Source organism: Urocitellus parryii, chromosome 13 (assembly GCF_045843805.1).
Source record: "Urocitellus parryii isolate mUroPar1 chromosome 13, mUroPar1.hap1, whole genome shotgun sequence".
NCBI lineage: Eukaryota > Metazoa > Chordata > Mammalia > Rodentia > Sciuridae > Urocitellus > Urocitellus parryii.
Window position 1 is genome coordinate 2,106,482 of NC_135543.1, and position 15,007 is coordinate 2,121,488.

The window sequence follows — 15,007 nt, forward strand, 5'->3', positions numbered from 1 at the left end:
TCCTGACCAAGGTCCTTATGGGCGGCCTGTACGGCCCTGTTACCTGCCGAGTGTCCCTGTGGGGCATTGCAGGCCTGTTGTTGGTAAATGGTCACCTTAGTGGCATGGCAGAACAGGTCTACCAACACTTCTGCTTTCAGGACCATGGAGCAAGGGGCAATCATGGTGGGTAAATCAGAGTACACTGAAGAGTGACTTCATTCTTAAGTGGGCACGAATCGTACTTTTAAAACTTTGGCTCAGAAATCAGGCTGTTCTGGACCACTTGGGCTTGGTCCAGTTACCTGCCTTCTTTCCCCTGTCAGAGCTTGGTTGAAGATTAAAGGAAACCACACACATAAATCCCTGAGCACGCTGCCTGGTGCCCAGTGAGGGCCACATAAATATTAGCCCTGAGGCAGCATTCTCAGAGCTATTACTGTTACCACTATAATTAATGTTGTAGAGGAACGAGATTAAGTTAGGCCTCCTACTTACAGTTGTAAATTAAAGAAGCGGATCGCCTCGCAGATTAGTCCACCAGGAAACGTTCTGTGTGCTGTGAGAAAGCCTGGGCTAGTCCAGGCTCTGAGAAGCCAAGGGCAGAGTCCCTCTCTGCTCTGAGATTGCTTTACCTCGGGGTCTCTGCTGGAAGTAGCTCTCTTACATACGCAGACATCGTAGAATGGTCTCTGGGAACCTCAGGGTTTTATTTTCCAATTGCAAAAGGAAGACAATCTCTTCTCCTCCCATGCACAAAGAAGGTTTTCCTTCCTACAGCTCCAGATGGAAGATTCCAGAATGTGCCCTGGCTGGCCAGGCAAGCTTCCACATCGCCTGATGGACGGCAGGGTGGGGACAGGGATCCCCAGGGCCGAGGCTCAGACCTCCATGGGCAGCTCCACTAGAGCAATGGCAGGGAGGAGTGAGGTCCGTTGGGGGACAGCCCACTCTCTGGGGGCATCAGGGTCGGGGGTCTTTGGGAAGAACTGGAAAGCTCCCCTGATTGCGCCCTTCAGAGCATCTGCCTCCACATGATGGGGCGGCTCCCAGGACGGCCACGACCCTCTGCCGGGAAAGCTCTCCGTGGTCCATTCCCTGGGAGCTGCCTGCTGATTCGCCTCCTGAAAACCCAGCAGAGAGCACCCCCTGCCCTTTACTTCGTCCCTCAGCCCAGGAATGGGAGGTCCACCACAAAGTCAAAACAGGCTGCAAACGATCTTTCAACTGAGACACAGATGACTGATTTCCCCATATGTCACGACAGAGACTAAGAAAGGACCAATAAACTCATAGCAAAGATGGTTCAAGCCTGGGAAGAGGCGACTGGCATAAAGGGTTGGTTCTGGGGGAGGAAGCCCCTCAGCTGAACCCACTCCCAGGTGCCTTGTACCCACTTAGCAAGTGGGAAAGTGTGACAGGTCAGTGGGGATCGGGTCTGAAAATGGAGGCTGGAAATACCCTTGACACAACCACAGACCCCTTGACCAGCCACCTCCCACAAACACCCTCACATGTATGTGACATGACGTGTGTGTAGGGTACTTCTTTACAGAATCATGTTATAAAACACTAGAAATAACATTAATCTTTCTCACTGCCTGTTTAGCTTGTCACTGTGACCAAAGCAGCCAACAAGCAGAACTTACAGGAGGAAAAGTTTATTTTGCATCATGGTTTCCAAGGTTCCGTCCAGGGTCAGCCAACTCCATTGCCCTGGGTCCAGGGTGAGGCAGAAAGTCATGGTGGAAGGACGTGGAGGGGGAAAGCTGCTGAGCTCAAGGTAGCTGGGCAGGAGAGAAAGGGGAGAAAGGACCCCAAGGAAGGTGACCCTCCTCCTTTAGCCAGACCCCCACCTCCCTGTATTTACCAGGCAGTCCGCCCATTCGAAGTCGGAAGGACAGATAAGACCCCAGCTCTCACAGTCCCATGGCTCCACCTTTGCATTCCTGCACTGACACAGGAGCTGTGGGGGACGCCTCATGTCCAGCACTATGGAATGGGTAAATGAGCTACATTCACGGGACAAAATTCCACACCTATGTCTTAAAGCGAGTATGTTCGTTATTTTGGTCTGAACATGCTACTGCAGCAAAATACCTTAACCTGTGTGGCTTACAAACCACATGATGTGCCCATGGTTTTGAGTGCACAGGTGCAGTGCCTGCTGAGGGCCTGTTTCCTGCTCAGAGATGCCCAGCTGCTGGACAGTGTCCATGAGGCTCTGGCTCCATGGCCCAATCACCCCTGAAGACTCCTTGCTAACACTGCCCCCCTTGGGGTTAGAATCTCAACATGAATTTGGGGGCTACAAACATCCAGCTCATAGTATCCCTCCAGTACTAATATGCTGTCAAATGTAAAAATAAATTGAAAATGCATGGATGGTTTATAAGCGTGGTGTGTATGGACCTTACACAGTACAGCGGCTGAAGGCAGAGGGGAGGGGCACCTGTGGGACCACCGGCAGCTGCTACTCACTGAGTGACAGCACTCAGGTTGTGTGGGAGAGCCACGAGACTAGGTGTCCTGCGGGAGAGCTGTATTTCATGTTGCACTTGTTCAACATAAATCTCCAGTTGATCCAGCTGTCCAAAAACATCTCACCTACAGTGCAATACCGTCAATAAATGGGACGTTGAGATTTCAGACTTACATTTTCAACACTCATATCCACACCTATCAGCATGTTGGAACGTATGTGATCATCTCACATACGTACGTATGTACCCTTCTGTGTACGGACTTACATGCATCAGTAAATAGTTACATAATGAGAAGGAATCTAACTGCCCTGAAGATCAGCTGGCTTTTCTTCGAAAAACTATTTTTATCCTGACATTATTTTTTTAATTAAGACATTTTATTTTAATTCTTTTTATGTAATTTCTGTTAAGAAAATAGGCCACATTCCTTTGCAGTCATTCTGTCGGTCTTGTATATTATGAAATCACAATGTTTCCTAGGTAAATTGAACTCAGTGGCTTGTTATCCTGCCTAGAAAAATGAACAACATACAACCATCAGTCAAGATTGTTGCTTAAACAATCATCTTTGGCCAATGAAACGTGACCGGGTGTGAGAACCAGGAGCCACTCCAGCCCACTCTGGTGACCCTGGATTCAGAAGGGGAAGAGGAGCTGCGCAGAAGCATCTGCTGCCGCCAGGAAGTGCCATTCCCAGACATCTGGTCTCTGCCTGCAGGGCTGTGCTCCCGCTCCAAGATTCCTGCATCTCTCCCATCTCCACCTCTCTGCCCACAGGGTCTCTGCCCACAGGGTCTCTGCCGGCCCTTCCCTGCCTTCCCTCTCCCTGCCTGACTGTGATGAGCCTTTCCTCCCCAGGTGACAGAGGAGGGAGGCAGAGAGGCACTGGATGCTGCAGCTGCTGTGGACAGAGGCAAACTCAGCAGTATGCAAACCAACAGCACATGGCTGCAGGACCAAGGGATCCAGAAGGATTGTTCCAGAAGCTGATGGTTGCTTCCACAGGTTTATGCGTATGTCCTTGGACATGCTCTCATACTCTGCCCTTACAGGTTCTGATGGCCCGCGGCTGCCTTCAGATGACCCTGAGTCCTCAAGCTCAGCACCCTGCCTCTCCCCATCTGGCCCATTGCACAGTGCTCCCTCCCCACACCCACCTTAGGCCTCGGTGCTCATTGAGATGATGAAGTATTTGTTTTTGTTTTTACTTTTTGAAGAACTTGGGCAGCCAGGCTCATTCTGTGTAACACTGGAAGGTAGGAAAGAAGACGAGTGAGCACTTGGTCTAATAACCTGGAGGAAAGCTTGTCTTCTGGCCATCTTACCTCCACCCCAGTAAGCAGGGATCTGGAAAGAGCCCAAGTTTGTCCATCTAAATGAAAATAGTTGATGGTTTCCATTTCATTTACCTCTCCCAGTGACATTTGCATTTGATCATGAATCAAAGCTTTAGAATAAGGTGACAATGTGAGAATGTTAGCACCTCCATCTGAGGCCAGTAGAAAACTCAAGTCATTGGGAGCACAGGGGAGGGTTTTCTAAAGGCCTCTGACTTCTAGCCACAGTCTGCCTTCCCCTCCACTGACCTTGTCTGCACTTTCCTGATGTGGAAGTATCTATTGCAAGATGAATAAACTGAACTTTTCACAAAACTGGCTCTGATTGCATCTGCCAGGGCAGATCTGCAGAGCTACCCATCAGCACGGCATCTTCTATGAGTTTCCACAGTAGGCCAGAGATGATGAAATAATTTTGTAGAACAGCAATTGAAATTTTGCCTTCATCCATATTTTTCATGAGAGTCAGCAGAAAACTGATTGCATCCCTGCGAGCAATGAATAATTTGGCATTTTAAAGAAGTTCATAGGCACACATTAGCACAGAGAGGCCATTAGATCCAGCGTGCCAGGCAGACACATCCCAGAGGCCTCTACAAGTGCTTTATTTTTCAACTTGAACAAATGCTATTTTTTAAAAGCATCCAGATTTCTATCCTAAGGGCAACTGTTTCTTTAATGTTCATAAAGTGTGGGAGAAAATGAAAAAATGCATTTTAGTATTCACATATATATGTTCCCCAGCAATAAAAGTTAAGCATTCAATTGCACTATGACTCCAAGAGCTGCAGGGAAAGGCCCCGCGTACAATTTTAGTCATTTCGATTAGAATATCCATGTTAGTCAAGAAAGTCTGCACAGATTTCTAAGACATCTCAGGAAGCACTGTCAGTGCCTCCTGCAACAGATGGATTTTAGGCATCAAGTTGCGGGGTTGTATCCCCAGCTATTCCAGTTATTCCAGGTTGCTGTGGGTATTTCATGGTATGATTGACACCTGTAATCAGTGGCTTCAAGTACAGGAGGTGACCCTGGATAATGTGGGTGGGTCTCATCCAATCAGGTGCATCATTCCGAGCAGAGACTGAGGTCCCCAGAGGAGAAGTGATTCTCTAGATAGCAGCCTCAGCTCCCCTGAGTTTCCAGCCTGAGCCCGGCTGTGGGTTCTGGACTGGCTGGACCCTCAACCACAGGAACCATTTCCTTGAATAATTCTCCCGATGGATGGATGGTTGCCCAAGGACACAAACAGACATTGTGCTGCTGGTACTGTTTCTCTAGGGCACCTGGCTGGCTCCTTGTCCTGTCAATGTAGTGATGGGGTCACACACCACTCCTGAGAGCCTACAGCGTGAAAGCTCAGTGGCACGAGGCCCTAGGAATGTAGGCTCTCTGTGGCACCAAATCAGCATCCTCAACACCAGTTTCCCAAACAAGGTGCCTGAGTCACCCCAGTGGCCAGAACAGCCCAGACAGCGTCCGAGTTGGTGCCTGTTTCAGGACATCACCTTAGAGAGATGGTGGCTTGTTGTCACTGCAGCTGTCTTCCCTGGAGGATTAGAGCCAGGCAGATGCAGACGGAACAGACACACTCAAGTGTGGTACAGAGGCGGCCAGGCTTGGGTGCTTTCTGTGACGCTCCTGAGGAATGATGGGAGCAGCACCCGCTCCTAACCAGCTTTACTGAGCTCTGCCACCTTGATGATGGCGCATTCGCTTCATTTTCCAGTTCACAGCATCCCAGGTTCACATGCTCCACTGGACACCCTGCCTCAGAGCCCCAGTAGATCCCACCAGCCAGCGCCCCTCACATTTGAGGTAGAACAGGCAAACTATGGCTCTTTGGAGGTGGCTCAGGGCCATTGCCCGGAAGACAGAGGCATCCTAGTGAAGGCAGGCGGCCACAGCTGCCTTGTCCTCCCACCCCAACTCCTCCCCTGCAGAGAGGTTACTGTGGGCCCCAATGTCCAGCGTCTGCACTTCTATAAAGGCAGGTTGGAAACAGGTCATCAGAGTGAACCAGGACACCTTTCTGGAGTCTGATGGGTTTCGTTCTCTCTATATGAACTTTTGTACATTGGCTCTGCTCAAAGCAAGGACGTGTCTATGATGATTTTATGTGGACACTCTCCGCATGGTCACCAGACGGCTGCTTCAGAAGGGGTGAAGGAAGGCCTCACAGAGGAGGAGCTGGGCTTTGTTTTAATGGTGGGCAACTACAGTTAACATGGAATTTCCCTGGTAACCATTTAAAAGGTCTGCAGCAGCACTGAGTACACTCACCACCATCCAGCTCCAGAACTTTCTCATCCTGTGAAGGGGAAGCCATGCGGTGGGCAACGTGACACCTACGTCACCAGGAGAGGGCTGGTGATGGAGAAGACCATCCAGCAGAGAGCTGACCGAGGCCTGATGCAGAAAAGGGTTTGGGCAGCTCCAGCCACGGTGTGAGGATGGAGGGGCGGGTCTGAGGCGGCAGCTGAGGGGAAGGGCCTGAAGGCAGGGGAGCCGGGGCCCGCTCCATTCAGGACTGAAAGGATCCTGGATGGTGGTTAATGCTGGTACCTGTGAAGCCCCAGATCCCTGACGCAATGGAGATGCAGGATGCTGGAAGCCTGGGTGGCAGCGTGGCTGTGCGCCTGCGTTCCTAACCAAAGTGAGTCTCTGAAAATTTTCTTTTGGTTCCATAAGAACAGTCATATGTAAATGTTCCCTCCTAGAAGCAGGAATGAGGGTACCCAGAGTAATCGGGCCAACCCAGCTGGCCCTGCCTTGTTCGTCTTCGCCAGATTCTTTACAGGAAGCAGAGTTAAAAGCCAAGTGCATTCCCTGCAGGAAGAACAACTGGGTTCTGCTTTGCTTGCATGATCTAGTCATTCCCTGGTAATTGGTGATGGCGAGTGTTTTGAAAACGTACCCTGAAGGCTGGGGGCATGCTGCTGTCAGATAACCACTGGCTCCTGCTTCAGCTGGGCTCTGGAGGAGCGAGGACACAGAAACATCAAGTGCTTTTTCCAAGAGGAGACCCACGAGTGCCGCTGGGGAGACCGGTGGAGGTGACCTCCACTGGTAGTGCTCTGCCTGTTAGACCAGGGAGGCCTGCAGAGGCAGGTGATGGGAGCAAGAGGAGGCTCAGTCTGGAGTCCCACTCAGATGATCAAGATCTCTTCAAAGTGTCCTGTCCACTCCAACCCGTCGCATTCACCCACTGTCCCCAAACCGCCTCTGCTGCACAGTGCCACCCCTTACAGGTTGGCATGCCTCTGCATCTCCCTGTCCCCTGTCCACTCACTGAGGTCTTCCTGGCCTTCTGGCAGGGCTCACTGGTCACTCTCTGGGTTCCCAGACCCCCATGCAAACTGCTGTTGATGCCGGACTTCACCGCTGGTCTCAAGATGGTCACTGCCAGAGGGGCTCTTTGACTTTCTGGGCTGGCTTTCACAGCCAGGTGGCTCTGGACTGTTGTTAACCTGACATTTATCCACTTGTATGGAATAGAGTCCTCAGCACCTCAATCCCTGCTCTGCTCTGCCCCTGGGCTGTCCCGCAGGGCTCCTTCCCAGCCACAGGCCGGTGGCTCATCACCCTGCCACCCCTGCAAAGGCCGTGCTGTGGGATTTAGTCACTGAGCAGGATACTTGAAACACAGCTTGGTTATGCTGCGCTGATCACACTGTATCAGGGACTTCTTTCTTATGCTGTGGTTCCTGAAATTTACTTGCCTGATTCTTTTGCATTTAGTGCCATACGAGAGCCTGCCAGTTATCCACTGTGTGGTAAAACAACCAACCCTCAACCACAGGCGGATTATCTGCTGTGTGAAAACCCCCAGCTAAGTGTGGACCAGGAATGGAAATGGAGTCCTTTTATAATCAAAATAAATGTTTATTAAGATCAATTCATTGATGAGAAAAAGAAAACTCAAAACTCTGAAGTCCACTGGAAATTATTTAGATTAATTAACTTCCTTTAGCTTGGGTAATTTTCAGTTCAACTCAACAAAACCTCTTGAGTGTACGTCAGCGCAGAACACTTTGCTAGTGAGGAGCCCTGAGGCCACGTTCCTGCCCTCTGGTGGTCAGAGCACAGTAAGAGCCTGTGACTGCAGCGTGGCTCTCTTAAAAAGGAGTTAGGACATCTGGGAGCTTCCTGGGTGTACATCGCTGCGCTGAGCAGCTCAATGCGCATCTGACTACCACCAGTTTATCCTTCACTTAAAATGAGCGTGAGATCACATGGCAGGAAAATTGGAAACGAAGTTGACCTTTAGCATAACCACATGCTTTTCCCTGACACTCCCCACTTCCAACTTTGAATTCCCACAGCCCACTTGTGTCCTTCTCTTTCGGACACCTTTTCTGAGAAAAGGTCCAGATTAAGTGTTTTTATATGATTATGGAAACATTTATCTTAGGAATGCTAGGTACACATTGCTAGACCCTCTGGTCTTTGAGAACGGTGTGAGGCAGCAGCCCAAACCACATGGAAGCAGGATGTTCTGCCTCCTAGCAGCTGGCCCAGGGGACACAGTGAAGGTGTCCTGCTCTTCTTCTTTATAAAGAGGCTTCTAGGCCCCAGCTGCCTCCTGAAGGGCCAACCACTTCCCTCACAGGGGCTTTGAGTCATGAAGCATGCCAGGGTCTCCTCCAGCATCTTCCCACCTGCTGCTTTTCACCTCCAGGGAGAGGCTGGTGGAGCCCCAGACCTGTGGCTCCAGGAATGGAGTGTTCCGGAGGGTGATGTTCCAACAGCTGGCTTCCTGTCAGCCACAGGGTGGGGGAGACACATCCAAGCAGCTCTGAGGAACAGGGTTCTCTTGCACTGGCCCTTCTGGGTCTCTGTTCTAGTGGACTTTCTTTGCCCACCTCATTGACGCCAACCGTGGGCCCTCCAGCTCTCCAGGGAGCACCAGGGTGATACTGATTCCTGTGCAGGTGCAGCAAGTGGCAGCTCTGTAGGAACCACAGCGTGTCCGTCCCTTCAGGTCCTTGTCCACCATCCTCACTGTAAGCAAGTCCCTGCAGTCAATCAATCATGTTCGCTGGACCGCGTGGGGAGGGTGGACGGGGCCAGACTCTGCGTTCACCTCGGTGTCCTGCTGTGACACGAGGCGGGGAGTTACACCTGGCATCTCTGCCATCTGGCGCCGTCTGGGTTGGGCAGGTATCAGAGGCCAAAAGTCCAGTGAGCAGCGGTTCAGATCGCAAAGCAGTGCGGGCAAAGCCGCGGCCCCGAGGGCTCGCCCTGTGCCTGGGTCCCCGCGCGTCCCAGGAGTTGCGCCAGCCGGAAGACCTGGGGGCGCGGGTGGCGCCCTGCGCGGGCGTCCAGGTGGGGCGGCGCGGCTGGCGTCAGCGGGCGTCTACCTGGCTCGCAGGAAGCCGGGGAGGCGGGGCGGGGAAGCGGGGCGCGCCAGCGCCTCGGAGCACCGCCGTCAGTCACCGCCGCCGCGCGCCAGCGAGAACAGCCTCGGCCCCCGCGGCCCGCGGCCCGTGGCCCGTGGCCCGTGGCTCGCGACCCCGGAAGACAGCGCCCGCGGCCCAGCGGCCCCAGGCTGCCCGCGCCACCCGCGCTGCCCGCGCTTGGCTCCCGGAGCAGCACGCGGGCCCGGCGGAGAGCACGGCCTCCTGGAACCCGCGGCGACCCTCGGGTTGGAGCGCGAGCACAGCACCGGTGGGTGATCCTCCCGGACGGGCGGGGCGGCCCTGGAGCCTTGGTCTCAAGCCCTCGGAGCGGGCACCGCGGAGCCCTAGGCGGCCCCGAGCCCGGCTCCCCGAGGTGCGGCGGTGGGGGGAGGGGCGCGCTGTCCCCGAGGCCAGACTCCAGGTCCCTCTCCTGGCCGGGGCGAGCGGGGCTCACCTGGGCAGCTGCGCAGGTGGCCGGGCAGGTAGCAGCTCCGAGGTCTTGGAGACTGCACGACCCTACCCCCTGATCACGACCTCTGCAGGTGGTCGCAGGTGTAGACGCCAGTTCACAGAGAAGGGGACTGGAAGCCCAGGCGATTTCTGAGTGGTCTCCAGCCAGGCCTGGGGACCCCCGGGTCCCTGAAGCAGCGCTGGCCTAGGGGTGGCGGCGGGAGATAGGGGAGGAGTTTAGGGGTGGGAGGTGACAACGGTCCCAAGAGGCCTCCCTCCTTGCGGAGAAGGGGTGTTGTGGGCAGGGGTGGGGTGGGCTGGGGGTCCTTTCCAGCCAGTGCCTCTTAAGGACACACCTGTGGCCCCTGGACATCCTGGCTCCCGCCCTTCCCCCCAAGGAGAAGCAGTTTCCCTTTGAGCAATGAGGGCGGAGACAAACGCCTGGGTCTTGGCTTCCGCCTCCCGCTGGGCTGTCTTCTGCCCCTGAGCCTGGCCTGTGCTGCCCCGCAGCCCCGCCGGGCACACCTGCAGCTGGCACCTGCTGCTCTGGTGCCGTGGTCCAGTGCTCTCAGCCTTCCCTCGGCACCCTCCTGGGCTTGACAGCAGGATGGCCAGGTTTCAGGTGGCCCCACATCCACCTGCTGTTCTGTGGTCATTCTCTATCACTCTGCGCCTTTCGGGATGCCTGTGGGCCTGGCAGGACCAGAGTTCTGGCTCCTGCTCTTGGGCTGGGAGCAGTGCTGGTGTAGCTTGTGAACTTCACAAGGCGGTGCCTTGGTGAAAGGGGCTGAGCCGGCCATGACTTAGGGTGGTGGGAGAGAGACATGGTTCAGGGCAGGCACCTGCCTGTTCTGACCACAGGACACCTGACTAGGAAATTTTTCGAAGGAAGGGAGCTTTGGTAGCATCCCATTTAAGACTTAGGTTTGTTGCAAATTTTATCCTGCCGAGCTGAGGGAGCATTTTGCAGAAGGTTATAGATTGGTCCCAAGACAGTTCTGTTTGAGGCTTACCCCTGCCCAGTGGCTTCCTGGCAGGTGCCTACCAGTGATGTGGGTGCCTCCCTTAAGGTTGGGGTCCTGGGGAGCAAAACTCAGCTGAGAGCCTGGGACAGAGCCACGTAAAGGTGTCCACAGCCTAGTGGAGCAGGTGTCCACAAGCCCAGGGAATCTCACATCCTTGGGCTGATTTTTTTAAGTGGGGGTAAGCAAAACCTGAGGCAAAGAATTCAGTTACAAATGATGGGGAATGTTGGTACCGCAACTCCCAATGATTTAAATTTTTAAAATGATCACTGCCATTAACTTGGGGTTAAACAAAAACTCTTTGGTTCAAATTCACTTTGAAAATCTTCCTACAGTCGTGTATTTCTGCCCAAAGAAGAGAAGGTGTTTGGTACTTGTTTTAGATCTGGTGTTCGTGGCTCTGCCGTGGTTTTGAAGGCCCGTGTTTCGCTTTTGTTCATGGTGGAAACAGGTGTGTGCACAGATTAAGTATCCACAGAAGCCCAAGGAACAGGGATGCATCCTTCTGTGAATTTCCTACTTCTGCCTGAATTTTTAAGCATTCACTGAAGGCTATTTTTTGCGAATTCTAGTTCATTCTGGGTTCCTTAAAACATGTCATGCTTCAGCTTAACAGTGGGCCCTAGGCCTGTTAGAGTACCAGGTAGCATCTCCCAGTCACTGACAACAGCCAGGAGCTTCTGAGAGCTGTTTGTCATTTCATTTAATTGTCATAATTGCCCTCCAAGGCTCTCATCTGAGGTCACCACTCTATTAATAGCCTGGTCTTGACCGACCAGGAAACCGAAGCCTAGGGGTGAAGTCTGTTGCCTTAGGGGCACTCAGCTGACAAGAGACAGCACTCAGTCCAGGGAGACTTCCACAGCTCCAGTGCTGCCCTGCCTGGCCTCAGTGAGAGGACACCTTGCAAGGTCCCCTGTGTTTCTCTTTCACAGATTCCACCCTAAGACGTGACCCCATCCAATAGAACATGCTTCCTTTTCAGAGCGTCTTGACCACGAGGGAATTGTCGTCTGTCCCTGTTGTCATCCCTCCTTAGCTACCTTTGTTGTCAAGAAAAAAGGGAAAAAAGTATTCCCATAACAGTGCAATTTTAAATAAGCAGCAAGACACTTCTGTTAACCCATTAATGCACTGAAGGGGGCGGGCACTTGTGAGACGGAAGAGGCAACCTTCCAGGGAGCCCAGTGCCCCAGAGCAGAGATGGCACGCGGGCAGCGGGGACGTTTTCCTGGGCAGGGTTAATTGTCCAAACCCCTAGTAGGAAGACTTCAGTCAGAAAACCAGAACCAGTGGATTTTTATTCCCAGTTTATTGCAGTGGAGCGGCCGCTGCTGTGGAGGGCCATGGGCAGGCCCACAGTCTGCAGGACAGCAAGGATGGCTGCGGAGGAGGCTGCTGTCCACAGGCAGGACCTCCTGCCATGGCCACAGTGATGACTGGGGACGCAGGGTCCACAGCTGGCATGGCACTGGACTCAGCGATGGTGAAACTAGGAAGCTGTGGTTCTGAAAGTGGCTTCATCCTGGGCTCCCTGGCAGCACCAAGTAGCTCTGAGGCACCCTTATAAAAACAGGCAGGAGTCTAAAGACAGGCCAAGGCGAGAGTGTCTGAATATACAAAACTTCCAGAAAGTCAGTAATGTACAACAGGCTGCCCCAGAGTAAACGTGTAGCTGAACAGGTTCTGTGGTTCAGGAAAGAAAGCCCGATGGACTAATATAGTACCTAACAAACTTCAACCCGTCCGCACTCAGAGAAGTAAAAATCAGAACAGCATGCCAGGGGGAATGATATGTGCAGGCACAAAATCAGCACAGACCCAGTACTAGGTGTGACAATAATGCACCAATAAAGACTAAGAAAAAAAAAAAAGCAGCGTGCCAGGTGCTGTGGTGCACACCTGTAATCCCAGGCACTCCGCAGACAGGAGGAGTCCCAAGTTCAAGGCCAGTCTGAGCAACCAAGCAAGACTCTTGTCTCAAAATAACATAAATGGGGCTCTGTGGTAGAGTGCTTGTGTAGCATGGGTGAGGTACCGGGTTCAATTTCTGGTTCTAAAAAATAAATAAAACAGCAATCAGATACTTTTTCACGTGTGTCGCACTGACAAGAAGTTTACGTTCTGTCTGTGCCACGCACTGGAGGAGAGGCAGTGAAGAGCTGCACCAGGGATGGGAGGGGAAGCAGGACAAATGCTCTGTGGAGCAGCCTGGACAGGCTGGGCAGGGCCCTCCCCAGTCCTAGCAGCTTCCCTCCTGAGTGCGCCTACCCCCTGGGCAGCACCTGGTCTGCAGCAGGGGAGAGATCATGGAAGCCACGTGAGAGCTGTGTCCGGGGAGCTGCAGATGCACACACGGCTGCAAGAAGGAGGTCAGAGACTCCGTCCTCCTCCTGCCCTCCCCAGAGCGCATCGCCTTGCTGCTGGAGACAGCAGGATGCAGCCATCACCTCCGCAGACCTAGGCCTCACCACTTTCACGCCCGTGTGTTTACGTGCATGTGGTTCTGTGTCTCTTCGCCATCAGCGCGGAATCTGACAGCCAACACAAGCAAGGTCGGGCACGGTGCCTGTACAGAGAGCCCCCCCGTATCAGTATCATCCCAGCCTCACCGATCCTTCCACTCTCCTCCCTAAGTGTCATCCTCTGGAGAATGCCAGAAATACACAGGCCCTCCGGAGGTTGGCGTCTCCCTGGCACGGAGGTGCCCTGGCCACTCGCCGGCTGCTGAGTGCAGCTGAAGCTCAGGCCGTTCCTTCTCACCGCCCTGCAGTGCTCCCCGATGGAAGGCCACATTTGTTCAACCTTCTCCCTTTGAAGGACAGTCTCCAGCTTTGGTTCCTGCACATGAAGCCACTATGAACGTTTGTGACAGTTTTTGTGACAGCGTGGTTTTCACTTCTTGGAGATAGTTGCCCAAGAGGGCCATTGCCGCTCCACATGACAGCACGTGTGTGACTTCTTAAGAAACCACTGGCGCTTTCCTAAGTGGCTGTAGGTCCCACCGGAGGTCCTGAGTGACCCTATCTCTACGGCCATCCCCCTCTGGTGTTCCTGCTGCACTGCAGGGTGTCAGGTGCTCTGGGGGGCGCGTGTCCCCAGGGCTGGGGTGCAGGGCCATCTCCTGCATCACTGCCTCAGAGCTTGTCAGTGAGGACCGCTGCTCTCTTTTGCCTGTTTTCTCATGGGACCGTGGCTTTTCGACGGCTGGCCCTGGCTTGGGTCTGCATGTCTTCTGGTCACCAGCCCGGCGGCTGCAATCCCATCCCACCACTTCAGTTTCTCTCCACCCTCTCCAGCAGCGGGCCTTCTGCACAGAAGAGGATTTTCATTTTGATGTGTTTCTCTTTATTAATTTCTCTTTTGTGGACTGTGATTGACATGGAGTCAAGAACGCCTCACCTAGCTTCAGGCCTGGAACATTTTCTTCTGTTCCCCCCACCTCATGGGATCACGTAAGCCTGTGATCCATTTGGGGTTAATTTTTGTTTCACACATGAAGTTTAGATTGAGATTTGGCTTGTCTTGTGTTTCTCTCTCGGCCAGTGAGTGTCCAGTGGCTAGGGGACTGCTTGCTGGAGAGATCCTTGCCCCTCTGATCCTTGCACCATTCTCAAAATCATTGCCGCGGTTTTGAGGGTCTCCTGGGTTGTCCATTCATTCCATTGAGCTACGTGTCCATCCCTTTGCCTGCACCGCAGAATCTCGAGGCAGAATCGGGCAGAGGGAACAGCAGGGAAGCAGTGTTTGGGCTTGATTTTTATCAGATGGATGCTGAACCTAACATTATTAGCACCGGAATTCAGTGTTGTCCTGTGCTGTGTGTCCTCACGGTGTGGGTGCTGCAGGGCCTCCAGCGAGGGGCAGCACGGTGACACTGTTGGGCACATCCCCACCTTCTGGAGTGTCAGCTGACGGTGTCTCCTCCAGAGCTGGGAAGGGTCAGAGTCCCAGGACAGCTTCTCCAGCAACAGCATGCAGATGCAGGGGGCCCTCCAGGGAGATGCCAGCCCACACCCAGGGAGCACCCCCCACGATCTCTGCCTGTTTCCACCTGGCATCTGATCAGAAAACCCCAAACATTAAGAGGCCAACACAGGCACCGAACGTGCCTGCCTGGGCCAGTTCAGGAGCCTAACAGGGGGCGGACTGGCTTGGTAGCAGGATACCCAGCCCCCAGGTGAAGCTCCTGCCTGGCCGTCCGTCCCACTGAGGTGTCCAGTTCCCTCAACGGGATCAGCTGGCTCGTGCTTCTGTTGGGTGGTCTGCAGGCACCTGCACACATCAAATTCTCATCAAATTGGAGTCCAAAGCCCCGCCTCTGGCAT

General features: G+C 53.6%; 1 protein-coding gene across 5 annotated transcripts in view; it reads left to right on the forward strand.

Annotated features, from left to right (window-relative positions):
- The first annotated feature begins 9,352 nt into the window (after positions 1 to 9,352).
- Positions 9,353 to 15,007, forward strand: part of Mbp (myelin basic protein) — a 100,805-nt gene continuing 95,150 nt past the window's right edge. For all 5 annotated transcript variants that reach the window (XM_026414137.2, XM_026414140.2, XM_026414138.2 and 2 more), the window contains exon 1: positions 9,353 to 9,472. The gene's annotated coding sequence lies outside the window, so the exon portion shown is untranslated. The remainder of the gene's footprint in view (positions 9,473 to 15,007) is intronic.